The sequence below is a fragment of the Mesoplodon bidens genome, assembly GCF_964165515.1.
Source record: "Mesoplodon bidens genome assembly, chromosome: 14".
Taxonomy (NCBI): Eukaryota; Metazoa; Chordata; class Mammalia; order Artiodactyla; family Ziphiidae; genus Mesoplodon; species Mesoplodon bidens.
This window is the reverse complement of record NC_138170.1, coordinates 22422537-22439968: the sequence shown is the minus strand read 5'-3', so window position 1 is coordinate 22439968 and position 17432 is coordinate 22422537. Positions and strand designations below refer to the sequence as shown.

At 51.1% G+C, this 17432-nt stretch overlaps 1 long non-coding RNA gene across 1 annotated transcript; it reads right to left on the bottom strand.

The window, feature by feature from the left end:
- Positions 1–13616: 13616 nt before the first annotated feature.
- On the bottom strand, positions 13617–14867 carry LOC308627743. Its single transcript, XR_014017430.1, has 3 exons — positions 14491–14867; positions 14261–14389; positions 13617–13934 (listed from the first exon to the last, which is right to left on the bottom strand). It is a non-coding gene; the product is annotated as an uncharacterized lncRNA (long non-coding RNA).
- Between the last annotated feature and the right edge of the window lie 2565 nt (positions 14868–17432).

Below are 17432 nucleotides of genomic sequence, written 5' to 3'. Positions count from 1 at the left end.
GGGCGGGAATCAACTCCGGGAGAGTCGTAGGTGGCAGCGAGGTGTCCAGGGCTCAAGGGCTCCTTCAAGGACGGTTGTTCTGCCTTTGCTTTTAGGTGTGTAGATTCCCCTGCCACTTTTCTCATCTCCAAACTGCAAAAACACCTCTCAAACCCTGGCGTTTCTTCCCCGCTCCTCACCACATCCACGGGCCCTGCGTATGTGCTGCAGTCTCCGTGGTTTGGGGACACAGACCACAGGGGTGTCCTTTATTCTAAGGCTGGAGAATTAATATTCAGGAGCACAGCTCATCGAAGAGAGCAGAAAGGCACACTCTCCTGTAGCCAGGGCCAGGCTGTGATAGTGTTTCACGCTCCCTGGGAGGGAGGCTGTGTTTTTAAAATATTCCGGACCACCCCTGATATTGTTGCTTGAGTCCCTCGAGTCAGAATTGGCAGGTTCTTGTCGACATTGAACTCTCTGACCCCCACTTCATACAGAGAAACAAAAGACACCGGGGGGGAACTTCCCTGGTGGTGCAGTGGTTAAGAATCCATCTGCCAATGCAGGGGACACGGGTTCAAGCCCTGCTCCGGGAAGATCCCACATGCCGCGGAGCAACTGAGCCCGTGTGCCACAACTACTGAGCCTGCTCTCTAGAGCCTGCGAGCCACAACTACTGAGTCCACGTGCCACAACCACTGAAGCCCGCGCACTCTATGGCCCGTGCTCTGCAACTAAGAGAAGCCATTGCAAAGAGAAGCCCGTGCACCGCAACAAAGAGTAGCCCCCGCTCACCACAACTAGAGAAAGCTGGCGTGTAGCAATGAAGACCCAACACAGCCAAAAATAAATAAATAAATTTATTTATTTAAAAAAGGCTCCCAGGGAAGTGGGAAAAGAGAGGCACCCATGAGGCCGACTTATATCTAATTGTTTAAATATTTCCAATAAAAATCCAGAATTTGTATGGATGCTGTGCTGAATGTTTAGTTAAATTAATCCTGCTTATGTATTTTAACTGCCCTTGTTGGCTTGGTTTACAGTTATTCATTTATTCATTCGTTCATTGCCTAACCTGGGCCAGGTACTGGGGACACCATGGTGAACAGGACTGATGTGACCTGGTCCTCAGGGGCCTTCCTAGGTTTGGAGGCAGACAAGCAACCAGCAAATGCCCCAGGGAAGTGAGCTACTCCTGCCGGGAAGGCCAGCACCCTCTGGGAACATCTGGACAGGGCAATTAGCCAGATTTGGGGGTCTTCCCAATGAGCATTTTTCCTGTACCTCTAGTTCATGATTTACAGGATTAAGTACAATGCGCTTTAAACTCTCTCTCTTTTTTTTTTTTCTATTTCCTTCCTTTTTGTCCTTTTTGAAGGGCAAGGTAAGATGAGTCCTTGGTACCAGTGGAGCAGGATAGGGAACCTGAATCTTCTTCCTGGCTCCACCACCGCCTTGTGTCTCATCAGGAATATGTCTTCTTGACTTAAGAACTGCATTGGATTCCTTCAGAGCTGGCGCTTTCAACGTGGGGTTAGTGATGGGCTCAGTGGCTCAATACACCTTTGAGGCTGTATTCCACTGCTTTTGATGTGCATTTTCTTGGGAAGATCATCAGATTATTGAAGGTTCATGATCCCGAAGAGATGAAGAACCGGAGATCTAGGGACTTGAGGTGTTTGGAAACAGCAAACTCAATTTTTCAAAATATTCTATCTTTCTCCAGCCTGTGGTGCAGGTGCTGCAGGTGACGCAGGTGGGGCAGGTGGTGCAGGTGACGCAGGTGGTGCAGGTGATGCAGGTGATGCAGGTGGTGCAGGTGGTGCAGGTGGTGCAGGTGGTATAGGTGTTGCAGGTGATGCAGGTGATGTAGGTGGTGCAGATGGTACCAGTGATGCAGGTGATGCAGGTGATGCACATGGTGCAGGTGGTACAGGTGTTGCAGGTGATGCGGGTGGTGCAGAATGCATGGCTCAACCTGAGCTGGGGGAAGAGCAGTGAAGATGGGGGCGTGGCACAGGACACAGCCCACCTGTGGGCTCCAATCCAAGTAAGGTGAGGGCTGTCCTCAGGTCACACATCCCCCAGAGGCCCTGTCACCCACCCGTCCAGGTGCCCTGGGGGAGGCCCTAACTTCGCAGGCACACCTGCCCTCTTAGGCACCACCGGCACTTCATATACCCTATCTTATTCTATCCTCAAGACAAGGCTCTGGGGTCAATATTACATCCATCCTTTTACAGATGAGGAAATTGAGGTTCAGAGAAGTGCAGTGATTTCACCAAGCTTCCACAACTTGCCACTAACCGGGGATTTCAACTCAGGTCCATCTAACGCACTGGTCTCACCTTGGTCTTCACGTTAGAAATGCTGGGTCAAGTTCCCAGACCTGAAGCCAATCTCAGCGGGTTAAATCACAATCTCAGGGCTGGGCCCCAGGCGCCAACTGATCACTCTGTGCACCACTGTCCGTTTTGCTCGCTACAACAGAGGTAACGTTCCTAGGAGGCACTAAAGAGAATGCGAAGCCTCCAGCAACTTAGTTCTCCAGGCAGAGACTCAAAGGCAGGGCTGTCAGCAACCTTGTAATGGCAGCCGCCCAGTATGCACGGCTAACCTCAGACAGAGTGTGCAGTGGGCAGTGTGGTGCACAGACGCCCTTTCCTGAGGTCCAGCCAGAGTGCCAGGTACTATCGTGTCCACGGGCAACAGCCCTTGTCTCGTACTCACAGCCTGAGCCTCCCGGAGAGTCCAAACCCGCCCAGGCAAGAGGGGTGCTCAGTAGGTGCCACGTGAAGGAAGCCTTCCTCCTTGAGACAAAGGCTGCTTCCCTGAAGTCGGCTGGTACATGACCAATAAGAGGTGCTGACCTGGGGTTTGGGGAGGGGAGGAAGGAGCCTTTCCTGCCGGGCTTGGTCTCAGTGTAGCCGGCTAACCGCTATTGGCTGGGGGCGACAGGGATTGCATCAAAAAGCCATTTCAAGCCAATTCCCAGCCCAGATGCACTAGAAATTGCTTGACTGAATTCCAGTTCCATTTATATCATCCCAGAGCACCCTCAGAGGCTGTGCCTGTCACCAGCGGGGGTGTTGACTGTCAGGCAGGCAGAATAAAGGGGCAGACACAATGCATGGGGGAAGAGCATCTGCACATCAGAACGGGCTGCGTGGACCAAGCAGGGGTCACAGCGCAGAGCCACAAGGCCTGGGTGGCCACAATGTGCCAGGTGCCAGCCTAGGGACCCAAGTCCTTACCCCACTGAAGGCAACAACCCCCGAGGCAGGAATTCGCCTCACTTGATAGGTGAGCCCACCAACATCCAGGAAAGTCGTTACTGAGCCTAAAGTCTCAGAGCTGGTGGGCAGTGGAGCTGAGATTTCCCTGGATCTCTGCACTTTGTGTTACGCTCTGTGTTTCTGAGCTAATGGCCTCAGGAAACAGCCCCACCCCCGCAGACTGGGAGCTGTCCAGAGCTCCCATAAGCCCTTGTTGCTGTCACCACGGCACACCCGTGAGTCACGTGCAGCTGTGTCAGCCCCCATCCCAGTTTCTCCCGCTGGGTCATTTTCTCACAGTTGGCTTCATTTCATCTCAAATTGCTCAACATAAGGGCAGAGCTATCTGCCGGGGAAACTAAGATGCATCCTCCATTGCAGATCACCATCTCCATGCTACCAAGAACTGCTCTGCAGGGACAGGCAATGAAGGCATCCATTTATGGTCATGAGGACGTCTAATACTGATTTTCAACAGAATGACCCAGGGCTTCTCACCGTGTTCTCCAGAATGATCCGCCAGCCTGCCACGCAGCACGTGTGACCTGCGATGACTGTACAAACCGTTTGGGCTCAGAGTACATGAGAGGAGACGCAGGACGTGGCGAGGGTAGGCGCACAGCAGGCAGCCCGTGCAGGGTGGGTATGTGGCTGCAGTTTGGGGATTTGCTGTGTACTCTGCACACCCCCAGCCCAGGGAGGTGGGCGTAGTGCTCCCAGGGGGTGGAGCAGCCCGGAGGCTTACGCAGAGAGGTGTTTGCCAAAGGTCACACAGCAGGTGGCGGCACCTCAATTTCCCAAGGCAGGCCCCTCCATGCCTTGTAACTGCCCTGCCCGGACGGAAGGGCCTGAGCTGGGGTGAGCTGAGGCTTCTCAGAGCATATGGCTGGGTGCTTTGGGAACGGGAGGGGCAGGAGGGCTCAAAGAGTCCCCGTCTGCGGCAGGGAGCAAGCTCCCAGGGTCCTCTGGTGCTGCCGCAGGCCTTCGGGAGAGACCAGACCTTGAGGCTGCTGCTGTTTGCAGATCCCACCCTCAGCCCCGTAAGCCCACGTCCTACCTGATGACAGAGAAGAGTCGTCGGTTCCTCTATTCTCCTGCTTCTGCGACCCCTCCTTTCTTTGAACCCTAGGTTTTTGGTTTTGTTTTTCATTTTTATTGGAGTACACTTGCTTTACAATGTTGTGTTAGTTTCTCCTGTGCAGCAAAGTGAATCAGCTCTATGTATACGTATATCGCCTCCTTTTTGGATTTCCTTCCCATTTAGGTCACCACAGAGCGCTGAGTAGAGCTCCCTGTGCTCTATAGTAGGTTCTCATTAGTTATCTATTTTATACATAGTAGTGTATATATGTCAGTCCCACTCTCCCAATTCATCCCACCACCACCTTCCCCCTTGGTGTCCATACATCTGTTCTCCACGTCTGTGTGTCTATTTTTGCTTTGTAAATAAGATCGTCTATACCAATTTTTTCAGATTCTACCTATATGATTAATATGTGCTATTTGTTTTTCTTTTTCTGATTTACTTCACTCCGTATGACAGTCTCTAGGTCCGTCCACGTCTCTACAAATGACCCAATTTCGTTCTTTTTTATGGCTGACACTCCTACCTTTAGAGTGTAGGTTTTAGCTCCGGCTCTGCTCTCATTTGCTGGGTGACCTTGGGTGGGTGAGTTGACCTCTGTTTCCACATCTGTAAAATGGGTTGTGGAGGAAATGAAATGAGATCCCTGGAATAACTGAGGCGGAGTAGCATAGCTGTTAGGCGTGTGGTTCTAGAAGTTGACCTGTTGATTTTCACCCCAGTTCTGATGCTTACTAGCTGTGCAAACTTGAGCAGGTTACTTAGTCTCTCATAGCCTCAGTTTCCCCCTTTGCAAATGGAGAAACCATAATACCACATAATATGAGAATTATATAGGTTAATACAAATAAAACTCTTATTGGCGCCAAAAAAAAATTCTCAATAAAGGTCCATTTTGTTCCCCTGGAGACACCTGGCAAGGAAGGGACACATTTTTGATTGTCGTGACTGGGATGGAACAGCTGGCATCTAGAGGCCAAGGATGCAGCTGAATAAACATCTCACAATGGCCGAGACACTCCCACAGCAAAGAAACATCTGAAAAAAAAAAAAAAAAAAAAAAAAAAAAAAAAAAAGAAACATCTGATGCAAACTGTCGCAGCGCCGAGGCTGAGGAGACCATGGTCCAGGGGGGTTTTCTCCAGGCTCATGCATGGGCCGCCCAGCCGCCCAGATCCACACAGGGACGGAGCAGCGTACAGGCTCCAAAGTCTGGACGGTGGCGCTCATGAAGCCGCTGTGGGGTGCTCCTAGCGTCGCTGGTGTTCCCCAAGGGAGAAGCTGCGATTCCATCCTTTGTCGCCAGCTCTCTGGAGCACGTGCCCTGCTCGTGGCGGACGCACTGGGCTTCGGTCAGTTTCCCTTTCCCGGCCTCTTTCTGCGACTCAGGGGCTGCGGCATCGCTGAGGTTGTCTGGGTCATCCCCATGACGACCTGTCCTGGGCAGACCCTCTGTGCCCCCGGCTCCCACTAAGTCGCTGTCCTCTGTTACACAGGGCGTCCACCCCACAGACCAGTCCTGCCCTGGGCTGCGGGACTCGGCCCCAGGGGAGCTTCCAAAGGAGGCTCCGCTGGAGTGATGAGCCCACCTCTTCCTGTCCGGCCTGTGGGTCCCTGGCCACCGCCAGCAGGCACTCAATGTTCTGACCCAAACTCCACCTCCTCCGTGAAGTTCGGCCTCCACGGTGTCCGTAGGGACGGGTAGCTTTCCCCAAAGATGACCTTGGCACTGACCAGGCTTCGGTGGCCACAGGGCTGGTCAGCAGCTCCAGAAGATGGGGGGGGACTCGGCAGTGAAGATGCAGAGGTTCTGCCCAGCAGACAAAGATCAAATCATTCAGCGCCTCCCCCGGGGGTGTGCGGGCCCAGCAGGGCCTGGGGCGGGGCTGGGCGGGGCTGGGCGGGGCCCGGGGCTGCCCCAGCGGGAGGGTGTGCTCAGAGCCCCCAGCTCTGTCTGCTCCCTGGTCTGGTAGAGGCAGAGAAGGCAGGCTGGCAGCGCCCACCGGGCTTGGGGCTTGGGGGACGGCTGGGGCCAGTCGTTGAGAGAGAGAGATGCACCTTGGAAGAGCAAGCAGGCCTCCACCTCAAATGCCAACATCAGGGATGGGTAGAAACAGTCACTGATGGTCTGCTTTCCTGGGCGAATCAGTCTGGGTCCAATCAGGAGACAGGACCACACAGTGATCTAAACAGGGGATGTTTAATTGAAAGAATTATTAAGCTAATATTTTAGAAAGTAAATATAAGATGTAAAGCAGCGGTCCTCAACCTTTTTGCCCCCAGGCACTGGTTTCGTGGAAGACAATTTTTCCACAGACTGGGGTGGGATGGGTGATGGTTCGGGCGATGGTTCAGGCGTTGATGCCAGCGATGGGGAGCGGGGGGTGGGGGGGAGCGGTGGGGAGCGGGGGGCAGCGATGGGGAGCGGGGGGGAGAGGGGGGGAGCGATGGGGAGCCGGGGGGAGCGGGGGGGAGCGGTGGGGAGCGATGGGGAGCGGGGGGGAGCGGGGGGAGCGGTGGGGAGCAGCAGATGAAGCTTTGCTCGCTCGCCTGCCGCTCACCTCCTGCCGTGCAGCCCGGCTCTTAACAGGCCGCGGACTGGTACCAGGACGTGGCCCGGGGTTTGGGGACCCCTGATGTAAAGAGATCTCTCTGCGGTTCCCAGGGCTGAGGGAGAACGTCCAAAGGAGGACAAGCTCGGGAGGGGGGCCCATCCCAAGGCCGGGTGCAGACCTCCATGGGGAAGAGTGGTTGCAGCCTCTGGATGGAGGAGCAGGTGGCGGGATGCCCAGGTGGAAGCCAGTCCACAGGCCCCGGGCAAGCAGGGAATACCTGGGATGCAGGTGTGCCACCACCAGCATGCAGGTGTGCAGACCTGCAGGTGGGAGGGGCTGCTACAGGTAGGAGGCCTGGAGCTCGTGTCGAGGGGCTGCAGGGAGGTAATCAGTAGGCCCCTTCCTCGTGTCCGGCCCCCCAGAGCCCCGACCAGGAAAGCTGAGCATGCTGCTCCGTGTGAGGACAGATACTCTGGGAGTTCTGCCCCCGGCCGCAGGGCAGGTGCTAACGGGGAGCCGGGAGCTGAGAGGCGCATCACGACCACTAGCACGCGAGATGCTTGCAGGCTGAGGGAGATGACAGGGGTGACACCCCTGGACGCCCAGCTTCCACCAACGGGCCACAGCAGCCCTAAGAGCAGGCCCTTCTCTTTAACCTGAGTTTGCAGTTGTCAAACCTAAACCTCTCATTTACGGCACCAGGCAGCCTGTTTTCTGAGGTTGGGAGACCTGCCTCCTGGAGACCAACGTGCGGACAAAAAAAAAACAGGGAAGAAGCCCAAGGCCAGGTCCCGGGCCACACAGCTGCTCGCGGCCCAGGCACACTTTCCTTGCTGCCTCTGCCTGCCCTGACACGGCTCATGTTTGAAATGCCAGCTGACAGCCTTGTGCAAGCAGAGAAGGGCAAGGAGAAGGAACCATTTCCTTTGTCATTACCTCCCCATCTGTGTTCCTTTCCTAGGACTTCAACCAGGTGACAAACAACACAGGTGTACTGTCTCTGGTTCTGGAGGCCGGACGTCTGGGGTGTTACAGACGTGGTTCCTCCAGCGGGCTCTGCCTGGGACTCTGTTCCAGGCCTCTCCCCCGGCGTCTGCTGGTTTGCTGGCAACTGACTTGCCTCGGCTTGTAATACATCCCCCTGATCTCTGCCTTCAGGCTCACCTGGTGTTCTCCCTGTGTGCTTATGTCCAAACGTCTCCTTTTTATAAGGAAACCAGTCATATTAATTAGAGCCCCACCTTACTCCAATACGATGCCGTCTTAACTAATTACATGGTAACTACCCTAGTTCCGAATAGGGTAGCATTTTGAGGAACTGGTGGTTAGGTCTTCAAGCTCTGAATTGGGTGGGAGGGACACCCTTGAACCCATAGCCCCATCCTCTTGCCCTTCGCAGGCTGAGGATGAAGCAGGCACAGGGCTGGGGTGAGCGCAGTGGAGGAAAGCGGGGGCCACGGCAGGACGAGGCAATGCCCCTTCTGGGCTACAGGACTCAGTACTAAGAGTTCTTATGTGTCCCTTCACCTCTTCCCTCCGTCGTCATCTTTTCGGTGTCTCATTTGCTCCTGACCCGAGGATCCCGTGCTGAGCCGACCTGTTGACTTTCTATCCTCCTTTTCGGGTTTGCCTCGCCATCTGGAGGTCACCTGTTTGCAGCCAAACCCATCCCTGCCTCATGGCTTCAGGTTTCTGGTTTCCCAGCTCCAGCGGCCTGGCCAGCTCCGAGCTGGGCTGCACTTCAGACAAGTGCAGCCCAGGGGGCCACTGAGGGGAAGGCCAAATGTCACTGAAGTCTGGGGTTATCCCTGAGCTATATAGGGGCAGTGCGGCAACTGATGTTCATATGAGCATCTGAGTCACCAAAGAAGGGTGCCACTGGGTTCACCATAGACAGAAAATGAGTGCTTGTCTTAGAAACATTCCCATCAACAATTTTTTTAATTAATTTATTGATTGATTGATTTTGGCAGTGTTGGGTCTTCATTGATGCGCGTGGCTTTCTCTACTTGCAGCAAGCGGGGGCTACTCTTCGTTGTGGTGCTCGGGCTTCTCATTGCGGTGGCTTCTCTTGTTGTGGAGCACAGGCTCTAGGCACGTGGGCTTCAGTAGCTGTGGCATGCGGGCTCGCGGGCTCTAGAGCGCAGGCTCAGTAGTTGTGGCGCACGGGCTTAGTTGCTCTGTGGCATGTGGGATCTTCCCGGACCAGGGCTCGAACCCGTGTCCCCTGCATTGGCAGGCGGTTCTTAACCACTGCGCCACTAGAGAAGTCTCGCCATCAATAATTTTTTAAAATCTGTAACAGGCTTCAGTTACCCAGGAAAAACCACTAGGCCGGTATATCACTGTGTCATGATGATTCTTCATAAATGAAGAATAGCTGGGTTAGGTGTTACTTTTTTTAAGAAAGAAGAAGTTGCAATGACCTGTTTTTACACCAGATGGCAGAGTTGATTTTCCCTTGGCTTTTTAAAAACAGACTTTCCAAAATAACGAATTGGTTCATATCAAGTTGATATAGTTTGGGTTACACTTTTCCATGCAAGGACACAGCACACTAGAATTCCTTTACCCTAAACCCTTTCTTGGAGCAGTAGAATTCCAGGCAATCTAAAGAATGTGATTTTGGTTACTTCATACCTATTTTGTCAAAGGAATGTGTGTTTGAACGATACCTGTGGTTGCTTTCAAATTAACGCAGTTTCTCATGTGGTTTTTAAAATGTTTATATACAGTTATACAACCTATTGGCCGATCACTCCAATAGTTTATAGAACCTCGACTACACAGTTTCCCAAACGCATTTTTAAGAACTATGTCTGCTACTCTTAACAATTATAAGGAACTAATTTGCACTCTTGCTCCTCCTTTTGTGTGTTATTTATCAGCTTCATTTTTTTTCCCGACTAAACTTGAAGAGCAAAAACTAAAATACGAAGAAAGAAATTCTTTTTAACCACTAGTGTAATAAACATTCAACATGCCTGCGATCGTAAAACAGAACTCTCTAGTTCCAGCAACAAATGACTATTTAGCAGACACGAATATCCATGCAGGCTGTACTACCATACACATTTCAGAATTTAGCCCTAGATTTTAAGAGTGTAATTATAACCAAACTTTGGGACTATGAAATGTCTTCGTTTATTTGTCGTATGTTGGCATTTATACTGTTTATATATATATATATATATATATATATATATATATATATATATATATATATATATAGTCTTAGCACTGCCCTGTGCTACGAGCACGGAGGTTAATTTGCCATCTCACTCTCCCTGGAGTGCTGGGCTGTAGCACCACGTAGACGCCCAATGGTGCTGCAGCGTGGATGGACGCACAGACACACAGTGAGAGGAGGGGGCCACATCTGCTGCATATAGATTCCCAAAATGCTTACATTTCATCCCAAATATTCAACAGTTCCATTCCTATTTATCCCACATCCTGGATGAGATCATCTAAACCCAGAGCTCTGTGCTTGGCCCGCGATCAGAACTAATAATATTAATGCCTTTCTGATCTCTACTTTTCCTCGGTCTATGACGAGAGCCCTTGGGAGCACTGAAACCCTGGGTTTATTTTATATGAAATAAACGCTATAGTGCTGTGTGTCTCTGCAGTACTGAAAAACAGCTGAAAATCTCATCTCACCAAAAACTAAAGTTAATCTGGCTAAAACAAGCCCCAAATATACTCAAGGGACAGCTTTCTCTGACTCTGCACCAGCATCAAACGTTAATTTTTCCAATGCCAAGTTCTTTACTGTCAGTCGAGAAATGAAGATTTTTATTTAAAGACAAACTAAAGGACAGTGGTGGTGTATGGTTTGAATGCTGGATATCTTCCAAGAAGTAATATGGTGGGAACTGAGCACACTAATTTTTTCTGTGACATTTAAACTAACTCATTCTTCACATTTTATAAACTTTGAAAGTCACATTGGGCTGGAGGTTTTTTAATAGATATGAAAGAAAGGAAACCAAAAGTCTATGACAGGCAAAGGTTAAATTGGACTTCTCATTCCATTCTCATGTATTATTTTAACATCTACCAAGAGTGTCATATTAGTAAGAGCCAGCCTTATTAGCTCTTACTGTGAACCAAGCATTATTCTAGGTACTTTACCTGTGTTAACTCATTTAATTTTTATAAAATAAAAACCTTATAAAATACTCCTTTTAGAAGATGTGGCACATGTATAGAACGGAATATTACTCAGCCATAAAAAGAAACGAAATTAAGTTATTTGTAGTGAGGCAGATGGACCTAGAGTCTGTCATACAGAGTGAAGTAAGTCAGAAAGAGAAAAACAAATACCGTATGCTAACACATACATATGGAATCTAAAATGAAAAAAAAAAAAGTCTGAAGAACCTAGGGGCAGGACAGGAATAAAGACGCAGATGTAGAGCATGGGCTTGAGGACATGGGGAGGGGGAAGGGTAAACTGGGATGAAGCCAGAGAGTGGCATGGACATATATACACCACCAAATGTCAAACAGATAGATAATGGGAAGCAGCCGCATATCACAGGGAGATCAGCTCGGTGCTTTGTGTCCACCTAGAGGGGTGGGGTAGGGAGGAAGGGAGGGAAATGAAAGAGGGAGGGGATATAGGGATATATGTATATGTATAGCTGATTCACTTTGTTATAAAGCAGAAACTAACACACCATTGTAAAGCAATTATATTCCAAAAAAGACGTTTAAAAAAAATACTCCTTTTAGCACAATTAGCCCCATTGTGCAAAGGAGGACAATAAATGCTGATTTTCTTGATTAGCTCATGGGGTACCGTGCACACCCATCAGCTACCCCATGGTGGGGCGAGTGACCGCAGAGGAGCAACAGCCTCTGCCTGGTGAGGGGGGCGGAGCTTCCCCATGGAGCTGACCCTTAACCGGGCGTTACAGGGGGAGGAGGAGGGTCCCTCAGGCCCAGCAGCTTCAGGTGCAGCCACAGAACCGGGGCGGTGGGTCCCTCTCCCGGGCCGGACTGAGGACTCGGAATTAATCTTGCAGAGCAAATGGTGGTTTTGAGCAGAAATAACTCAGTCTGTGGATGCAGAGGACAAAGCATAGCTACGTGGAAAATGAGCAAAGGTGGGGGGAACCCGGGGCTTTGGGATCTCGGGGAAGCAGATGGGAGGACGGCTGAGGGCAGGGGTCTGTCCCCTGGCGGGGTGGCCTCGGAGGCTTTGCTCCCTCAGGCTTGACCTGGGGACGAGCCTAAGTTGGTTGGGAGGACTGAACGAGAACAGTGCTCGTTCGGGGCCACGTATGAAGGATTCATCATGTCAGATCCTGTCCCCCCTGGTACAGACCCGTACCCCTCCCCCTCAGGCCCGCCCCACCACCGGGCAGTAATAATAACCTAACGAGAGCAGGGACCACCGAAGGCGCAGACCAGCCGGCGCCTTGCCGGCCTTCTCTCCGTCAGCCCCCGGCTCCCGGCCACCGGGGGAGTCACCAGGTTACACGATGTTGTCCGGGGCGGCCAGGGTTCCAACCCAGGTCCATCTGGCTAATGCGAACTTCACGCTTGCACTCTCTACGCAAGCACGTGTCTGCTTCCCGAGATCCCATGGTTGCCAGAGGGATTCCCTTTCCCCCGACCCGCCTGCTTGGAGCAGGTGGCCTTGCTTCACTTGGAGCTGCCTTGCTGCGTTACTGTTGGGGAATCAAAGTTAGCAAACCAAGGGGAGCCCAGGCTGACGCGGCAGAAGAGGTGCCGTGGGTGGCAGTAGTGCAGCCAGGGCCCGGTGACAGTGCCCTTTCTCTCACAGGTGCCAAGTTTCCTTGCAGATCCTTTCTCCTCACTCCCTACCGACCCACAGAGCAATGGACACAGGCCCTTGTCGGCGAGCCAGGACGGAGGGAGAGAGGCAAAGGGGCTTGGCAGGTGCTGAGCGTTGTGCTGGGAGCAGGGCTATGGGGACAGGGGACGGCCGGCAGGGAGTTGGAAGAAGGAGGCTGGACTGGCAGGGGAGGGGTTTGGCCTCCTGGCTAAGGAGCATGGCTGTCACCCTGTGGGAATGGAGCCACATGTGGGGCCTGGACGGGCCTGGCCCGGGCTCCCGCCTCCCAGCTGCTGTCCTGCCCCGGGGCACACAGGACGGTGCGGAGGCGGAATGGAAACTGCCACCTGCTGCCAGGGACAGAGCAGAGAGTTGGGGACTGGCTGGGCTTGTGGCCAGCGTCCTCCTGGCTCTGCCTGTATCAACACACGCAGCTCTCAGCAGCCAGGCCGGCCGAGTACCACGGGGGGGGGCTCTGGAGCATCTGGGCGACCAAACTACAAAAGCACAAGACTCATGCTGCAAAAATACACAGTTAGAAAGGAACTGAGGGAAAGAACCTGAAATCCTTAGATTCAAACCCAGTGTCACTGGTTACGAATGTACTGCTGAATCTGAGGCTCAGTTTCCACGTCTAGAAAATGCTTCTGTTAATTCCCAGAATTTGTGAGACTCGAATGGAGTAATATATGCAAAAACTCTAAATCATTCCCAAATGCAAGCTACTCTGTCCCCAAGGCAGCTGAAGCAAAGAGAATAGCGACACATCCCGTGAGCCCAGCACTTGTGTCTGGGAGGACCCAGGGGCCGGCAGGGATGCGGGTGGGATGAGGGAAAAGGCGTTGCTCCTTGATGATATTGGAGATGGAGAGACACGTGGCCGTGCTGGGCGCCTTAACAGGGCACGTGCCGGGCAAGTGGCACCAAGGAAAGGCCCGTGGACTGACCTGGAGCCCGAGAAATGATGTGCTGGGAAAACCGACCCACACGGCTTCTGCTGCTGTCAGGTTCTTTCAAGGGACAGGAGATGCAGGAACTTCCCTGGTGGTCCAGTGATTAGAACGCCGCGCTTCCTCTGCTGGGGGCCCAGAGATGCAGGAACTTCCCTGGTGGTCCAGTGATTAGAACGCCGCGCTTCCTCTGCTGGGGGCCCAGAGATGCAGGAACTTCCCTGGTGGTCCAGTGATTAGAACGCCGCGCTTCCTCTGCTGGGGGCCCAGGTTCCATCCCTGGTCGTGGAACTAAGATTACACAAGGCACACGGTGCCACCAAAAAAAAAAAAACAAGGGACAGGAGACATTACTCCGAGCCACCCCTCCCTGTGGCCTCCTTTGGGACCAGACAAAACTTAGTGCTTTACTCCACGTGCACTTGAGAGAGGAGTGAGATGGGGCACCTGAAGCTGCTTTGGCAGCGAATCCAGAAAAGGCGAAACGGACGAAGATAAATCGGTGCCTTAGAAACTTGGAAGAGTGGGGAAGATGCTGATTTCAACTAAAAATAATCCTTGGAAACAAGATCCCCTGCTGTGGAATTTGTTTGTATATCTCGTACCTGACAACGGCCAGCCCCTCGGGAGCAGGCAGGACAGACGCAGCTGGAGAAGATTTGATCCCGGATTTACTGGTATGAGGAGGACCCAGAGCGGCTTCATCCTGAGGCCGGATGCAGGCCGGAAGCCGACTTTGTAAAGGGAAGCCCATAAAAGTCAGCTGGATTTCATTTCGGGGCGCTGTGCCCTGTGCACGAGGCCTGCCCCACCCCCAAGAGGAGGGTTGACTTACAAATCGCGTCTTTGGAAGATCCATCCATCATCTCTGGCGCCGGGGAGAGGGGACCAGCCTTGAAGAAGTCCTGCCATGCTCTTGTGAGATACGGGTGGCTGGGATTATCCGAATGAAAGTGTGAAAATGGATTTCCAGTTTTTGTATTTTGATGGCATTAAGCCATTTGAGTCCCATTAAGGGACTCCCATTAGCTGGGCAAATATACTCTAAAGAAGGTCAACACCCAATCTTCCCTGCATTCTCAGCACAGTGGGAAGCGTGCTGAGCGTTCAAAGCTCCTGATACTTACAGCCTGGACTGTACAAAATGACCATTCCTACTGGGCGTGTTTTTGAGAAGCCCCAAAGGAAGAGATATTCATCTTTATCTGACTATTGCCCACAAAGACTACTTGACATAAGAAGTAATTTATGTATTCACGTTTGATAACATGAGATGTGTGTAAAATGTAAGGAAGTGGGAGAAAGTTGGAAAGGTTTTTATTTGGTTCAGACACAGTCCCTCTAGATCCAGATTCTCTAGCGTTTAGGTCAAACTTCGCATGTCATTCTCATGTGTCATAGCCCAAGCCACAGCAATTCAACAGACAATGACCGAGCAGGACCAGCTGTGGCTCTGGAGCAGAGATCACATCACTGAGATGCTGAAACACGACCAGGAAACCACAGCCTTGTTTGCCCTGCAGGGAAGATCTCTTGGGACAAGGTATTGTATGTGTTTGTGTCCCAGAAAGTACGCCTCTTGGAAAGTGCCCCATGACCAGGGTTGTGTGAAAAGGAGGGAAGTAGTATGTACCACAGGACGAAGATAAGGGAATGCATGTGTCAGGAAGCAAGAATTTAAAGATGCAGAAACCAGTAAGTAGCCTTGGAGGCTCTCAACCAGAAGAGAGTGACTTGGGGGGTAGGGTCCTGGAAGAAGGTGGTCTCGGCGGCCATTTGCTTCTTCCTCTCCGTTCCCTTCTCCCTCCCACGTCACTCATTTTGTCATGGCGCTCTGCGTCTCAGTATGTGGTTTCTTCTTGTACCAAATGTATTCTAACTATACAAAGAGCTTACAGTGCTGCCATCGTCTTATACAATGACATATGACAAAATTACTAAAACAGACCGAGTGATATTTTACTTCTCGTACCTACACTACAAAGCAAAGAAAATTTCCTTCTTACCTCTTCCATGGAAGCCTGAAAGGTCCGCCAAGTCCTACAATATCTGGAAACACCCCTCCACACACAAATACGGGAGGACTGACATTGTACTTGTAACCTTCTCAGACATGTTTCCTTAATTATTGCTTAAGATGCTCCCATACAATGACCTCCCTGGTCTCCCCCATCACTGTGGTCCATCCCCAGGCTCCGGCTGTGAATAATGGGAGGGGGCTCACGGGGCTCTCCTCCAGGAGGGTGAGGCTGGCTGGGGGAGGCTAAGGGCAGCCCCTTTAGAAACATGTGGACCCTGCACACTTGAGCTGGGAAATGGTGCCTCTCACAGAGGAAACAGGATGTGGATAGTGACATGAGCGAGAGGACCTATTTCCGTTTTCACTGTTTCAAAGTATTGAGATTAAAGATGATCATGCGTAGAGATGATTTTAAGATAATGGTATGATGGAAACTATTAACAACAGATTCGAAACAATGAAAATAATGCAGAAAAAATGTGATGCAGAAACGGGGAGACACAGCCCAGGAATGCTGCAGCCTAGGTCTGCAGGTGTTCATGGAGATGTGAGACTTACTGTCTTCCCTCCTGCCTTGTGGTTATCTTCCAGGTAACCTCAGAGGTGAGTGGGTATTATTATTATTATTGGAAGAGATCCGTCTAGAAGCTTCCGTGGGGCAGTGACATACAATGGAGCAATAACGTGTCAATGGAAAGAGACCACGATGGAGAAAACGAACCCCTCTCAGGGCGATTCCTACAGGTTCTCCTAAGGGAAGATGGAATGAATATGTCAATAAACCACCCTAACATCATGACAGGAATTAGGTGAGAAAGCTCATCCCCAAAAGGGGATGCTTAAGAAATAGCCAACAGTCTTTACCACCTGGTGAATTGGGTTGGACCAATTAATTTCAGGAGTTTGTTTTGCTGGATGGGGTTTGCTCTTTTGAAAGCAGAGCTGAATTATTCAGAGCACTATTAGAGGCGGGGGCCTTTCCTGGTCCTCCCTCTTGGATCCTGTCCCAAACAAAAGTCATCCTCTCTGCTAAACAGATGGTCCACTAGTATTTAAAGAATATTGGTTTGAAAGAATTACGGGCCGCCATGTCTCAATCAGGATGTGTATATGTGTGTACATCTGTGTCCACCTTCCTGATGCCCTGATCAAGTACATAGCTAGCCCCGCAATTCAGTGATATTAGGGTTAGTGTGGGAGATTGTGGACTACAAGGACTTCTCCAGTTACAGAATTTCTTCACTGAGACGTTTTAATAATTTATTGAGACAAATGGACTAAGTTTCTGGAACTGAATTATTCTTGGAAAATCTAGAATATGTGGTCCTCCTACCAGGAGTGTACTGATGTAGTCAAATAGAATCACCAAAGCACTAATCTGACATGCATATCATGCCGTAGAATTGTTACTTTGCTACATAAAATAGATAGGTAAGAAGTAGAGAGTTTATATAAATAAAACCAACATTACTTTTGTAACACTAAATCCAAATCTTAGGGTTTTCTCACGTGTCCTCCAATATCTATAGACAGTGTGAATTTTAGTAAATTACCCTCACATTCCCAAAGCCACATACTGGCTGCTTACACATGGGAGGTAGAGAGGGTTTGGATTCACTTTTCTCCTACCCATTCCTCGCTCTAGTTCTCCCTATCGTGTCACAGTCCACACCACTCCCACTAGCTAGAGCTATCACCGAGTTAGCATTACGATTCTAGATGCTAATGCTGAGTATTGAGACTATTATAGAAGCATT